The sequence below is a fragment of the Coenobita brevimanus genome, chromosome 24 (assembly GCF_032717465.1).
Source record: "Coenobita brevimanus isolate Jiangsu-jjx chromosome 24, ASM3271746v2, whole genome shotgun sequence".
In the NCBI taxonomy this organism is placed as follows: domain Eukaryota; kingdom Metazoa; phylum Arthropoda; class Malacostraca; order Decapoda; family Coenobitidae; genus Coenobita; species Coenobita brevimanus.
Genome location: NC_136977.1, coordinates 46,565,229 through 46,579,518, shown reverse-complemented (window position 1 = coordinate 46,579,518; position 14,290 = coordinate 46,565,229).

The window sequence follows — 14,290 nt, the reverse complement described above, 5'->3', positions numbered from 1 at the left end:
CGCTCTCATTTTTCGTTCATGTTTTCTTTTTTCTCTTCTCTTTAGCTTCTGTTTTCACTCTTGCCTTGTTTTTTTTTCTCCTCTCTTTTTGATGTCTTCATTCTGCTCGTTTGTGCCATTTCTCTTTCTGTCTCTTTTTCTCTCATCTCTTCCTTTCCTGTGCTTGTGTTCTCTCTCTCTCTCTCTCTCTCTCTATGGTGATCCTGCGGCCTTCGGAGTGTCGAATTTTCGTCACCAAACAACATGCACCATTTACCACACTTCGGAAGCCTGCCTCTATCTAAGACCTTCATCTCCCTCTTATTTCTTTCCTTCAGTCGTGCCTCCCCCCCCCTCTCTCTCTCTCTCTCTCTCTCTCTCTCTCTCTCTTTATCTCTCTTGAAATATATATATATATATATATATATATATATATATATATATATATATATATATATATCCACTGCTCTATTTCACCTATTCTTTTTACACCAATAACTCCTTTTAGTTGTTAATTTCTCTCTGTTGTTTTCATCCCTTTCTTTTTTTTTTGTAGTATCCCCTCCTTACCGTACTCTTTCCTTTAATTTGGCTATCTTTTAGCTTTCTGTCTCTCTAATTGTGTTTTTCATCGCGTTTTTCGTATTTTTCTCTAATCTCTTCTGTAGCTTTCTCTCTCCTTCCTTGATTTTTTTTCCCATTTTGCTTCTACTCTATTGTTCCATACCTGCATCTCTGTCTCGCTCATCTTCTCCCTCCTGTCTATTCCTCCTTCTTCCTTTTTCCTTATTTCTCTTTCTTTTCCTCAGTTTGTCTACCTTCCCTCCCTCGTCGCTTCCATCATGTATTTTTTTTTCTTTTAATCGCTCTTTTCGCATGTCTCCTTCTATCATACATTCATCCCTCCTTTCTTCCTATCTCTCTCCCTTTTCTCCTAGCCTCCCCCTTCTCCCTTTTCTTCAGTTTTCTCTTTCGCCATATGTCTTCTCTTTCTCCCTCTCTCTTTTCTCGCCAGTTTTCTATCCACTACCTTCCTTATCTCCTCCTTCCATCCCTCCCACTTCTTCTCTCCAGGCACATCTTCCACTAATGCGCTATGTCTTCTCTGTTCTACCTTTTCCCTCTCCATCCTTCATTTTCTCTATTATACTTTCTAGATCTTCTCTCACTTCTCCCTCCCTCCCTCCCTCCCTATCTCCCCTCCCTGCTTCCATCTCCCTTTTTTCCTACCCTCTCCCCGCTTCCCCTCCCTCTTCATCTCTCCTTCCTCTTGCCCCTACCTCTTCTCGTTCATATCTCACTCCATGTCCCTGCAGGCACCTCCTTCCTGATACACAACATCTATACAGGTTAGATTCATAGCCTCCCATCTACCCTCTCTTCCCCTTGTCTCTTCCTCCCTCATTTCTCGTTTCTCTCTCTCTCTCTCTCTCTCTCTCCAGGTGCCCCTTCCCCAATTCCCACCGTCACTAACTCAAGAGTTGCCATTGATCTCCAGCTAGTTCAATATGGAAGTCGGGCTACTCATGCAGAGACCACAGACATCGCATATCTTTAAAAATCTCTCCCGTGATATTTAATGATATACCGTTCATAAGTTCTTCATGATATTATTCTTTAGTAGTTACACTAATTTTCTAGTTATGCTTTAATGTGGTAAATGCAGGAAAACGGTACTATAGGAACCGTGATTCACACCGGGTGTGACAGCATTCATTACATATTTACAAGTGTCTAGGTGCACATTTTGTTTGAAACCCATATAATTTAGCTTTCTAAAAGAACAATGCTTCATCTCCAAAATGCTGAAGAAAATCTACAAAGTTTTTCATACGAAAATTGTACAATGCTTATAGCCGAAATCGTGCAGAGATGAGACCGCCAGCCGAAATCAGACGATGCCGAGGGCTCCAAAATACCGTACAAAAAGTCAAACCAACACGCCAGTGGTGTACCCTGAACATGGTATTCCTCTAGACTTCAGGAGATACTTCAGTCTAGGCACTGTCCATTTTTCTCTGCAACGGTTTTCCATGATCTTTATACAGTAGGCCCAGCAGGGCAGTAGACACACATGAGTTTGTTATTGTTTATAATCGTAACGTACGATCTTCAGCCGTGTCGTGCTAATATTTCTTAATGAAGAATCGTTACATGTTTCTCATAACACTGTTTATTTCGTTTTGATTGACAAATACATGAAATGAATGTAAAATAAAGCTTATCGATATTTAAGGAAGGGAAGAATAATAACTGTCCCCAAACCGAGATGGTAGACTCAGCCCACAATTTCTTTATTTTCTTTTACTATAATACAGCCTCTCTTCCTTGTACCACTGACTAAAATAATGTTGTTATAATTTCTCCCTTCCTTTTAGTGACACAGAGGGCACATAAAATGAACGGAGTTTAGTAGACCGACTTTGATGTCGAAAATTAAATAATCTGGTGAAGAGTGGCAGTTTTTCCTTGGTTAGTGACATCGGGAATTCCCTACATCTTCCACTCAGGTATACCTCCCTTCTGGGCCCGACGAGACCACGGGATGACTGTATTGCCGAAAGGAGCGATTGAATGGATAATAAAACACACACACACACACACACACACACACACGAACTATACTGCCGAAAGGAACGATTTCATGGATAAACGAGAAACGCACACATCGACCCCTACACAGACATCTATCTATCTGCATGTATGTAAGTAGGAATGTATGTATGTATGTGTCATTCTATGTAACTATTCATCCATCTATAATTACATGAAATTAGTTATGAATTAAGTTATTCTCGGTAACACTCTAAGTCTTAGGCAACAGTTAATGCCAGTCAAAATATAAACCACCATTGTGAAAAACACTTCCAATGAAAATTCGTAGAGGATAAGATGGGTGTTTTTTCTCTCTCTCTCTCTCCCTCTCTCTCCCTCCCACGTCTCCCTTTTTTTCTCCAATGCCTCCTGTCGCCTCCCTCTCCTCCTGTGTCTTTTTTTCTCCTCCTCTCTCTCTCTTCGTGTGTCTTATTCTTCCTTGTCCAATTTCCTTTTCCCGTTTCTCCTCGTATATACATCTTTTCCGTTTCTTCTCCCATATACCCCTTTCTCTTACTTCCCCCATGTATTTCGTCCCCCTAATTTCTTCCCTTATAGAACACCCCTTATACTCCCTCATATAGCACATCCACTTATATCCCCTCATATAGCACACCCCTTATATATCCCCTCATATAGCACGTCCTCATATTCCCCCCTTTTAGCAAGCCCTCATGTAACCCCCCATAAAGCAAGCCTTTTATTCCCCCCCCCCCCACCATATCGCACGCCCTTTGCGTCCTCACCTACAGTACTCCCACCACTACAGGTTACATGCTGGTGATGAGGCTGGACACGTAGGGAAGGTCCCCTGGCACGGCACGCAGTTAGGGAGAGGCTTACCGCGCTAGGCACAAGGCATGAGACCACATTATATTTACCGACAGAGCCTTGTCTTGTCCTTTCTCTAATCCATGGCCTCTTTTGGGTTCCTAGTAAGGCCATAATAGCCTTAATGTTGTAAAAAAAATCGCTGTTGTAAAAATAAGACGCAAATCATTAGACTACGAACGTCACTCAGGATATCGATGTTGCAGATACTGAATAAATATCGGTAATGTCGCAGATACTGAAATGCAGATTATTAGGATCTACCCCCATTCTTTTTTACGAGGAAGATCTCTTTCTGCTTTTTTTCTTCACCCCAAGGAAACTGTTTGATTTTTGAGAGTGTAAATATCGTTTTTTTTTTTCTTTGCAATGCCACCACATGCAGAGTTAGATTCTTTTTTTTTTTTTTTTTTTTTCTTCAATATCATAGCAACGTCACTGTCGGAGGTAGGGAAAAACACAGCACTTTACTTGAGACCACATTGTATTTACTTGGAGGATTTTGTGTTGGGTACTTTCTAATGCACGGACCTTGTTGGATTGTTAACAGAGTAGAGAATCATTAGCAGTATCAATAGACATATCTTTAACAGTGTCATAATACCATCACTGTCGCAGATGAGACGCGCGTTATCAGGTAAGCGACGTCGCACTGTTTACCTGGAGGGTCTCATGATTGCTTATTTCTTTCTAAATTCGCGGACCTGCTGAAAAAAAAAGTAGCTGTATTGTAGTAAATACTATTAGACATAATCTTAAAAATGCCGCAAGACCATCACTGTCGTAGTTACCTTGTTCAGTGTAATGATTATTTTACTTTTTTTATTTTTTGTGTTTTTTCTGGCACCACCAGACGATTTTTATTCAGTTTCAGAATAATGTTTAGAGGTTGAGGGTTTAAACTGTTTGGTAATAACAAGAAGAAAATACAAAATACTTCACTGGAAAGAAGGAATTATGATGCTCGTTACTAGATTTGGGGGAGAACTTTATTTACCTACAGGATCTTTGAATTCCCTCTTCCTAACCCTCGGAGCGTGTTGGATTCGTGAGAGAGGAGACATACCGTTGGAGGTTCTTTAACCTTTCGACCTCGGGAGCTTTTCCAGTGGCAAGTGTAATCGTTTGGCGTTAGTGGAAGTAAAATATGAGCCGTCAGCCGAGGTCCAGGGGTCAACACTGCCACAGGAGCCTCACTGTCGCCAGGAGTAAGATACATCATCAAGCTGGAGATCATACTGAGATTACCTGAAGGAATTTTTGTTTTTTACTCTTTTTTAATCTACAGAGGTTGCTGGATTCCACGTAAAGTAATAATGCCTTCAATAATAACAGTAAAAATGGTCCTGTCTCTTAGGGCTCGAGATCCCACTGTTTTTGGCCTATCTGAAGGAACTTATTTTTGTATAATTTAATCCACAGGGCTTTTTGGATTTATAAACACAAGAAATATGAGTAATCATTTTTCTACATCGCCATGGAGCTTCACTGTCGCTCGGTAAAAACCTCGTCGGGCTTGACATCACGCTGTGTTTTATTGAAGGAATTTATGTTTCTTTCTAAAGTTAGGAGTTTGTTGGATTCCTAGTAAAGTGGTGGTGCCTTAAATAATATCACTAAAAATGTATGTCGTAGGTGATAAGACGCTTATTATTAAACTTGAGACAGTACTGAATTTAACCCTGTCTGAAGGACCCTGTCTACTTCACACAGAATCTGGTACATTAGCAAGAGCATAGCAATATCAATAGAAATATCAGTAGGAATATCAGGAGAAATATAAGTAGAAATTTCAATAGAAATGTAAGTAGAAATATCAGTAGAGGTAGAAGTAGTAATACCTAACAGTGCCACAAGAACGTCACAGCTGCAGGTTACAAGACGCACACCAGGCCTTAGACCACAGTGTTTTATCCGAAGAACATTATTTTCCTTTTTTATTTTTCATGTAATATACGGAGTTCGTAACATTTCTTGTAGAGTAATAATTCCTTTAGAAATGTCAGTGAAGATATTCCTGTCACAGGTAATAAAACACACACACACACACACACACACACACACACACACACACACACACACACACACATCAAGTTTAAGACCACACTGTGTTTATCAAAGGGCCTTTTTTTTTTTTTTTTTTTTTTTAAATTCAGAGTTAGTTGGATTCCTCTTAAAGGTAATAATTCCAATAACACTACCAACAAAAAAAAAATCACCATTGCAAGTTATTAAGACTCACATCATAGGGCTATACATTACCTCTTTTAAAACTAAACTGAAGGACTTTATTTATTTTATTGTCAGTTGAGCCTTTAAAAATTATAACACGGTATCATTATCACTGGAATTACCTTTAGAGGATCAGTGTCACAGGTAACTAGCGCCAAATCGTCAGCTTTGAGATCTGACTCTGTTGATCTTAAGAATCTTGTGTCTGATTCTACTTAACCCATGGAGCCTGTTGGATTCCTAGTAAAGCAGTAAAGCCTTTAATAATATCAATAAAATATCACTCTCACGTGTAACAAGAACAATTTATAGACTTTGAGGCCATATTGTATTTGCTGTAATTACCTGGTGGAGCTTGTTTATTTGTTTTGTTTTTGTTAGTGTTATTGTTATTAATGATCCTTGTCATCCCCATCATTGTTATAATTATTATTATTATTGTTATTATTATTAGTGGTAGTTTCAGTATTATATTTCTATTATTATTTGCTTTCTACCTTGTGGATCCTGATTGTTTGGTGTTTAAGTAATGGTTCCTTTAAAGATACCAAGATGAAATGTCACTGTCGCAGAAAATATGTCGCAGATCATCAGCGCTGAGATCATACTGTGGTAACTAGAAGAAACTTTTTTTTTTTTTTTTTTTTTTTAATTCTATCCTGCAGATCCTGTTTTGGTAGTAAAGGAACAATACCTTTACTAGTGTCGGTAAAACGACGCCGCGGCAGGTTATAAAACGTTCATCATCAGCTGTATCATGGCTTCCTGTGTTTGTCCCTCTCTAGCCCGCCGTGAAGTTGGTTTGGAAATAAAATAATAATAATAATAATAATAATAATAGTAATAATAGTAATAGTAGTAGTAGTAATAATAATAATAATAATAATAGTAATAATAATAATAGATAATAATAATAATAATAGTGACAATAATATTAAAAACAATATAGATGATACTGCTACTGCTACTGCTACTAATAATAGTAATAATAAACTTAACCCCTTCAATCCGACCACGCATTTTTCCTTGTCTTCATCATTCTACTATTTTTTAAACTCAGGGAATAAAACCTAGCAGTTAAGATCTTGATGGAGGCAATTTCTAACCCCTCCACCTCGATTTGTATTTCACAGCCAGAATGAACTCGCCAGAAAACAGGAATAAATAAATAAATAAATAAATAAATAAAAAAGGAATCCTCGAGCTGAAGGGATTAATAAAGTCAATAAAGATATCACCGTGTCAGGATTATAGACGCTCATCATCATCATCAGCAGCAGTTTGATAGCCTCTCTGAAGTCACAAGAAAAGCCACAGTCCAAATACAGCCACAATGCACTTAATTATGGCCAAAGAAAAGGTGCTGTCGCGGGTAATAAGACTCGCATCATCCAGCCTTTCAAGGATTTTTCCTCTCTCTCTCTCTCTCTCTCTCTCTCTCTCCAAATAAAGCAATAATACCTTTAATAATGCCGTAAAAAGTACCTCTCAAATTTAATAAGACACACATCATCGGGTCTTTCAAGGATTCGGTGTTGTATTGTGAGATAGCTTTCATTTTCTCACTTTTTTCTTTTGTATATTGTCGGACTCCTGTGAAGACTTTACTTTTACTTTTGGCAGCTGCATAACGACCAGCTGTTTGATTTCTCTCTCTCTCTCTCTCTCTCTCTCTCTCTCTCTCTCTCTCTCTCAATACCTAGAATTTTCCACCTCACAGCACAACAATTCACAGTATTGTATAAACACGCTAGGTAAGAGAGAGAGAGAGAGAGAGAGAGAGAGAGAGAGAGAGAGAGAGAGAGAGAGAGAGAGAGAGAGAGAGAGAGAGAGACGCGGGACCTGAACACTTTCTTTCCCACGGGTATGGAAGTGGAGAAGATATTTTTTTTTTTTTTTTTTTTTTTACTCCCATCACGTAACCTCAAGCTGGAAACATTAAATTTGTGGTGATATATAGTGCTGCATTTTTGCGAATATTTTCGAAGAACCGCCAAGTATGTAATTAAAGTTATGCAGGGTGATTAACTGTCTGATGCCCATGATATAAGATGTTTCAATACAATATCCAATTGATGAGCAGATCCGTTATTACCCCCCCCCCAATTACCATATCGATTATTAATGGACGGATTTAAATGAAGCTCCGTATATAAAATTTTCAGTGAAGGTCAGCCATACACTGAATTCTTTAATATCCAAACATTTGAACTTAAAGGGTCCGCCATCTTTGAATTCAAAGCGATATGCACTTTAGAAAGTCCCCTACATTTCATTTTAAAGAGATACATTTCAAAAAGTCCCCAGTATTTGAATTTAAAGTGATATGCATTTGAAAAAGTCCCCAACATTTGAATTTAAGGAGATGTGCATTTCAAAAAGTCCCCAACATTTGAATTTAAAGAGATATATACTGGCAATGAATGCTGTTCTTCCAGTGGCTCGGCGCCGAGTCCACATCATGCTACACAGTATTGGAAAATTGATGGCGGTATTTATTTTATTCTCCTGATTTAACAATTTTTGTTCCTGGCTTTGGGATTACCTTAAGGGATCATTTTAAAAAGAATCCTCGCACAGGTGATAAGCTAAAACAAAATATTATGAGGGAGAATGCGGTCATCCCAGTGGAAAAGTTGCACTGAATTATCGGTGATTGGAACACCTGGTTTGATTATGCTTACACGTTGAAAGAGATCCTTTTTTGAACTTGATGTTAACTTTAAATAAATTGTAGTGAAGTGGAGAACGTCAGTACCAAAAATAGCTTAACTTTGTTCTTTAATAACGAAAATATTTGAATTATACTAAGGCATCTGAGTTGTGAATCACCGTATATTCTGATTCACTTATGTGCATTTCTGAGGTTGCTGATTTGTGTACTTAGGTTATATCCTGATGCACAAAAGTATATTCCTACAATTTCTTACGTATGTCTCTAAGTTTTATGTCGTACTTAAGTATTACCAGGAATACTTAAGTGCTTACCGGTGTCTTGAGGTATATTTCGTTTCTCGTAAGTGTTTTTTTCCGAGATTCTTAGGGGGGGAATGCATAGATTTTATCACTGTATATTGAGGTATATTTCACAAGATTGCCGAAGAATATGTCCAGGTTTGATGATATACTGAAGAAATTTTTAACTCTGTCAGTCCCTCTCCTAACTTGGTAAATGATACGTGGGCACTTTTGGCACATGTTTTGAGGATTTTGGTGAAGGCCTTCTCTTTTATTCTTTTTCTTAAATTTACTGACTTTACCTTTACTGTCCTTATGTAAACAACACCCCAAGTTAAAGAGAGAGCTGTGTATGTCAGCATCATCATCATCATAAAATCCTGATGCTATTTTTTCCTTCACATAGGGTGCCGAAGTCTAAAACAATTCTCTTAAATACTTTTCAGGACATGAATCAGAGAAAAAAGAAAAATGATAGAAGTACCAGGTTTATTCCCTTTTTCCCCTCCCCCCTACTTTACCGTAAGAGGTACGATGATGCTTGCAATACAAAAAGGTACCAGGCAGTAAGGTCGCTACATCGTTACGCAACACAGAAAGCTGTTTATCCTCTTCATCCCATCCTTTTAGCCGAGTTTTACGACTCGCATGGAATACGTGTTTAGAATCCCCTCCCTCCTATCTCCTGGGACAGCTACTTGTGTGTATCATATTAACAGGATAATGGCGAAAGTACTTGCAGTCATCAGTAAGTACGGGTTTATGGTAAGTAGGGGTGAGACGAGGCTGATAAGACACACACACACACACACACACACACACACACACACACACACACACACACACACACACACACACACACACACACACACACACACACACACACACACACACACACACACACACACACACACAAACACACACACACACACACACACACACACACACACACACACACACACACACACACACACACACACACACACACACACACACACACACACACACACACACACACACACACACACACACACACACACACACACACACACACACACACACACACACACACACACACACACACACACACACACACACACACACACACACACACACACACACACACACACACACACACACACACACACACACACACACACACACACACACACACACACACACACACACACACACACACACACACACACACACACACACACACACACACACACACACACACACACACACACACACACACACACACACACACACACACACACACACACACACACACACACACACACACACACACACACACACACACACACACACACACACACACACACACACACACACACACACACACACACACACACACACACACACACACACACACACACACACACACACACACACACACACACACACACACACACACACACACACACACACACACACACACACACACACACACACACACACACACACACACACACACACACACACACACACACACACACACACACACACACACACACACACACACACACACACACACACACACACACACACACACACACACACACACACACACACACACACACACACACACACACACACACCAGCACATCCAGTCACTCAATATACACCCATCTTCCCCTCCTCAAATACAGTCAGTAGTCCTGCATCTCATCAATGTTGGTGTGGGGGAGAGGGATGGACGGGGCGATCTGGACTTTATGGAACCTGTTTACCCCACCGACACGGGGGATTCAACACTACCTGATGCGAGAGGGTGATCCAGCACTCCTAATCACTCTATGCGCTACTGTACTCCCTGCTGGAAGAGGATCCAACACCCTAAATTATTCCTTTCTTTTGATTAACACAGTGACTTCTTTCGTTTATGGTTCCTGTCCCAAGACGATAATATGAGAAGGGATCCGACTCTACCCCCCGCTAGAAGAGGATCGAACACTTATCACGCGTTTACTAATCAGGTCTATTTCAAAAGACCATGAGTGGTACTGGTGTGAAATTACTAACACGTACCAAATGGATTAGTGTGAAGAGGATCCAACACTACTATACGAGATCCAAACCAGTAACAGCTGCTAGAAAGGGATCCAACACTCTTACTCATTCCTCTACTTTTATTTTTTCGGAACTTATAGAAGATACTGAGTCAAAAAAAAAAAAAATCGCGTTGTTTATAGGTTTATATTTTGTTGATGGAAATACATGCATGCTCGAAACCTCTCGAATAGGAGGGCGATTCATCTTTTATTTTTATATTTATTCACTTTTTAATGTTTATTTATTTATTTATTTATTTATTTATTTGGTACAACGAAACCTCTGTTTAGGATGGACAAAGAAACAGTTTATTTTTTCCTTCGTTAATATGGCATTCATTTTTTGTTACATATGTTTTAGACGTCGCCATATGACTTATTTCGAACTAGGAAAAAGAGCGCGTTGTGAAGATTAATTACGCCAGGTACAAGTGTGAAAATAGGTTTATGAATATCTTTAGGTTAATGTTTTTTTTTTTTTTCTGAATATCATAGGAGAAAAACACTAAGCAACAACTTTTTGGAGAATGTAATAGAAAGTCATAAAGAAGTCACCAATTGAATATTTTTAATTTGCCTTCAACTGAGTAATACCTCAATCACCTTCACCTGAGCCAGAAATGAATGATCCCACCGGCGTAGAGTAAAGGTAAAGGGGTTAGGGATCGTTGCTAGGTGGAATAGAAGGCATCAAAGCACCTTTTCCTTACCGATTTATAGTCCTATGTATACCGAAACGTTCCCTTGTACCGTATGTTACATCAGTTTACCATCGGCCTAGTTTGTATCAGTAATACTCAAGAGGGTGTGAAGGGGTAATGTGTAAATCAAATAGCTAAGGAAGAGGTGTTAGGGGGTAAAACACTAGTATTGGACCAGGAGAAAGTGAATAACCTGAAGCTCTTGAATAATTCCTCTGTGCTGAATAAAACCATAACCACCTTCCCCTAAGTCAAGAAATGGATGACCTGACCTGCGTAGAGGATTGCAGAGGTCAAGGGTGATATCGAGGGCGTCTGGGCAATGGGAAGGGAGCAGCACAGAACCGGGCAATAGAAAGTGGATCGGGCAATTAAGAACGATGATGTAGGGTAATTTGATGAGCCTCGGATTTACGGACGAAAAAACATGACTGCTGGTTCTTGTAGATGCCTCAGGGGAAGGTGAACAAAGCTGGAGAACAATGGGAGTCAGTGGGGACTGGGGATTAAAGGAGGGAATTGAGTGGCTAGAGAGGAGGACTGAGAAAGAAAAGAGGGAGGGAATGGAGAGGATAGAGAAGAGAGCTGAGAAAAGAGGGAGGGAATGGAGAGGATGGAGAAGAGAGCTGTGATGATGATAGAACTAGTGAACAAAAGAGAGGATTGGAAAGAGAAATTAGATAAAAAAATAACACACACACACACACACACACACACACACACACACACACACACACACACACACACACACAGTGAAGGATTAGGGAAGAAAACAGACTATGAAGTAGAATACAAGCCAAATAAGTAACTGGAAATAAAAAAGTAAAAAGGAAGACACAAGAAAAACACAAAAGAAAGACGAAAAGTTAAAATGAGCAGAAATGAATAGTGGGAGTGAGAGAGGACAGAGGAGAGGAGGGCTAAGGAGATAAGAATTTCGATGCTGATAAGAGACGTTGAGAATATTTGTTAGAAAAGTTTTGAGTATAGATAAGAATCCGAAAACTAAAAAGACAGAACCTAAGGAGGAAGAGAAGGGTAATAGAGGTGGGAGAGTCGAAAAAATGAAAAGACGAGAACTGGAAACGTTAAAAGCAGAAGAATGCAATCAGTATTAGTTTCAGAGACTAGTGTGGAGGAAAAAAACATGGAAAAGATGAAACAGAGACGAAAAATGAAGGTGAATAAGATGGAGAAAAATGGGACTGAGAGAGAGAGAGAGAGAGGGGGGGGAGAGTCGAAAGCTGTCGTGACGATAAGAGAAGCTAAGAACACTGAGGATGAGGATTAGACTGGAAAGCAACAAGGAAGAAGAAAAGAGTGTGATTCCAAAGAGATATAAAAATAAAAAAGACGAAGGAAACAGTGAAATGAACACAGCAAAGATGGAAAGAACAGTAGGCCTATGATAGCGAAGACGGCAACAGAAGGGGGGAAAATGGAAAAAGTTGATAGCAATGCGAGCAGAATGAAAGTACGAGGAGCAGTGTGATGAGACGAGACAATCTATCTATCTATATACCTAGGCTGCTTCCCCCAAGGAAAGGGAGGTAGCCGAGACAGGACAACACACTCCCCATTTACTCATCCATTCAAACACATTCATTCGCATCTTAGCCCCAAAGGGGAGAACGGACAGATCCTCACCGCACCACACCGCACAAGGGTCAATTGCGCAATACAATCAGTGACATCCGCAGCCGCGCCCGACAGCAGAGCTGGTTTACCCCTGCCACATCATAACAGACCCATCCCCTTACCCGCACCTGACATGACTAACTGATCAGACCAAAAGCGGGAGAATATCCCCTCAGGGCTGCCTTATCACTTATTCATTCACAATTTCTCTCCATTTATTTCTGTCATGCACAGCCACTCTTCCTTGCTCAACAGACATCCCTCTCGCATCCAGCGCTCTCTTCACACTGTCCATCCATCCTATTCGTGGTCTTCCTCTCAGCCTTACACCTCTCACATCAGATCTAGTTATCTTTTTCACCAATCGCTCATTATCCATTCTCTCCATATGCCCAAACCATCGCAACACCCTCTGCTCAACTCTGCCACCCATCTCCCGTACAACTCCAGTTCTCCTTCGCACTTCATCATTTCGCACTCGATCCATACGCGTCACTCCACACATACTCCTCAGACACCTCATCTCCATTACATTCAAACTTTTCCTCTCTGCTACACCCATATTCCATGATTCAGCCCCATATAACGCAGACGGTACCACAACACCCTCATAAAGCCTTCTCTTTACATCCATTCTAAGTGAACGACATCTAAACACTTTTTTCATTCCTCCCAGCATCTTTCCTACTTCATTTATTCTAAACTTCACTTCTGCATCTATTCTTCCATCCATAGCAACATGTGACCCTAGATATTTAAAACACTACCTCCTCAAGCAACTCGCCATTCAAAACTATATTCATCCCCCTACCATCTACCAACCTCGTACATTTCATCACTTTACTCTTATTCTCATTTACTTTCAATTTCCTCCTTTCACACACCCTTCCAAACTCCTCTACCAACTGTCTCAATCTCTCCTCTGAATCGGCCACCAGTGCAGTATCATCTGCAAACAGCAGCTGCTTCAGATTCCACTCTCCACCATCAACATTCACCAGACTCAGACTTCCACCTAATACTCTTGCATTCACCTCCCTTACAACACCATCCATGTAAATATTAAACAATCAAGGCGACATCACACATCCCTGTCACTGCCCCACTCTCACAGGAAACCAGTCACTCACAGCATTTCCCACTCTTACACACGCTCTACTATTTACATAAAAACTTTTCACTCCTTTTAGTAACCTACCACCAAGTCCATACAATCTTAAAACAGTCCGCAAAGCCTCCCTATCAATTCTATCATACGCTTTCTCTAAATCCATGAATGCC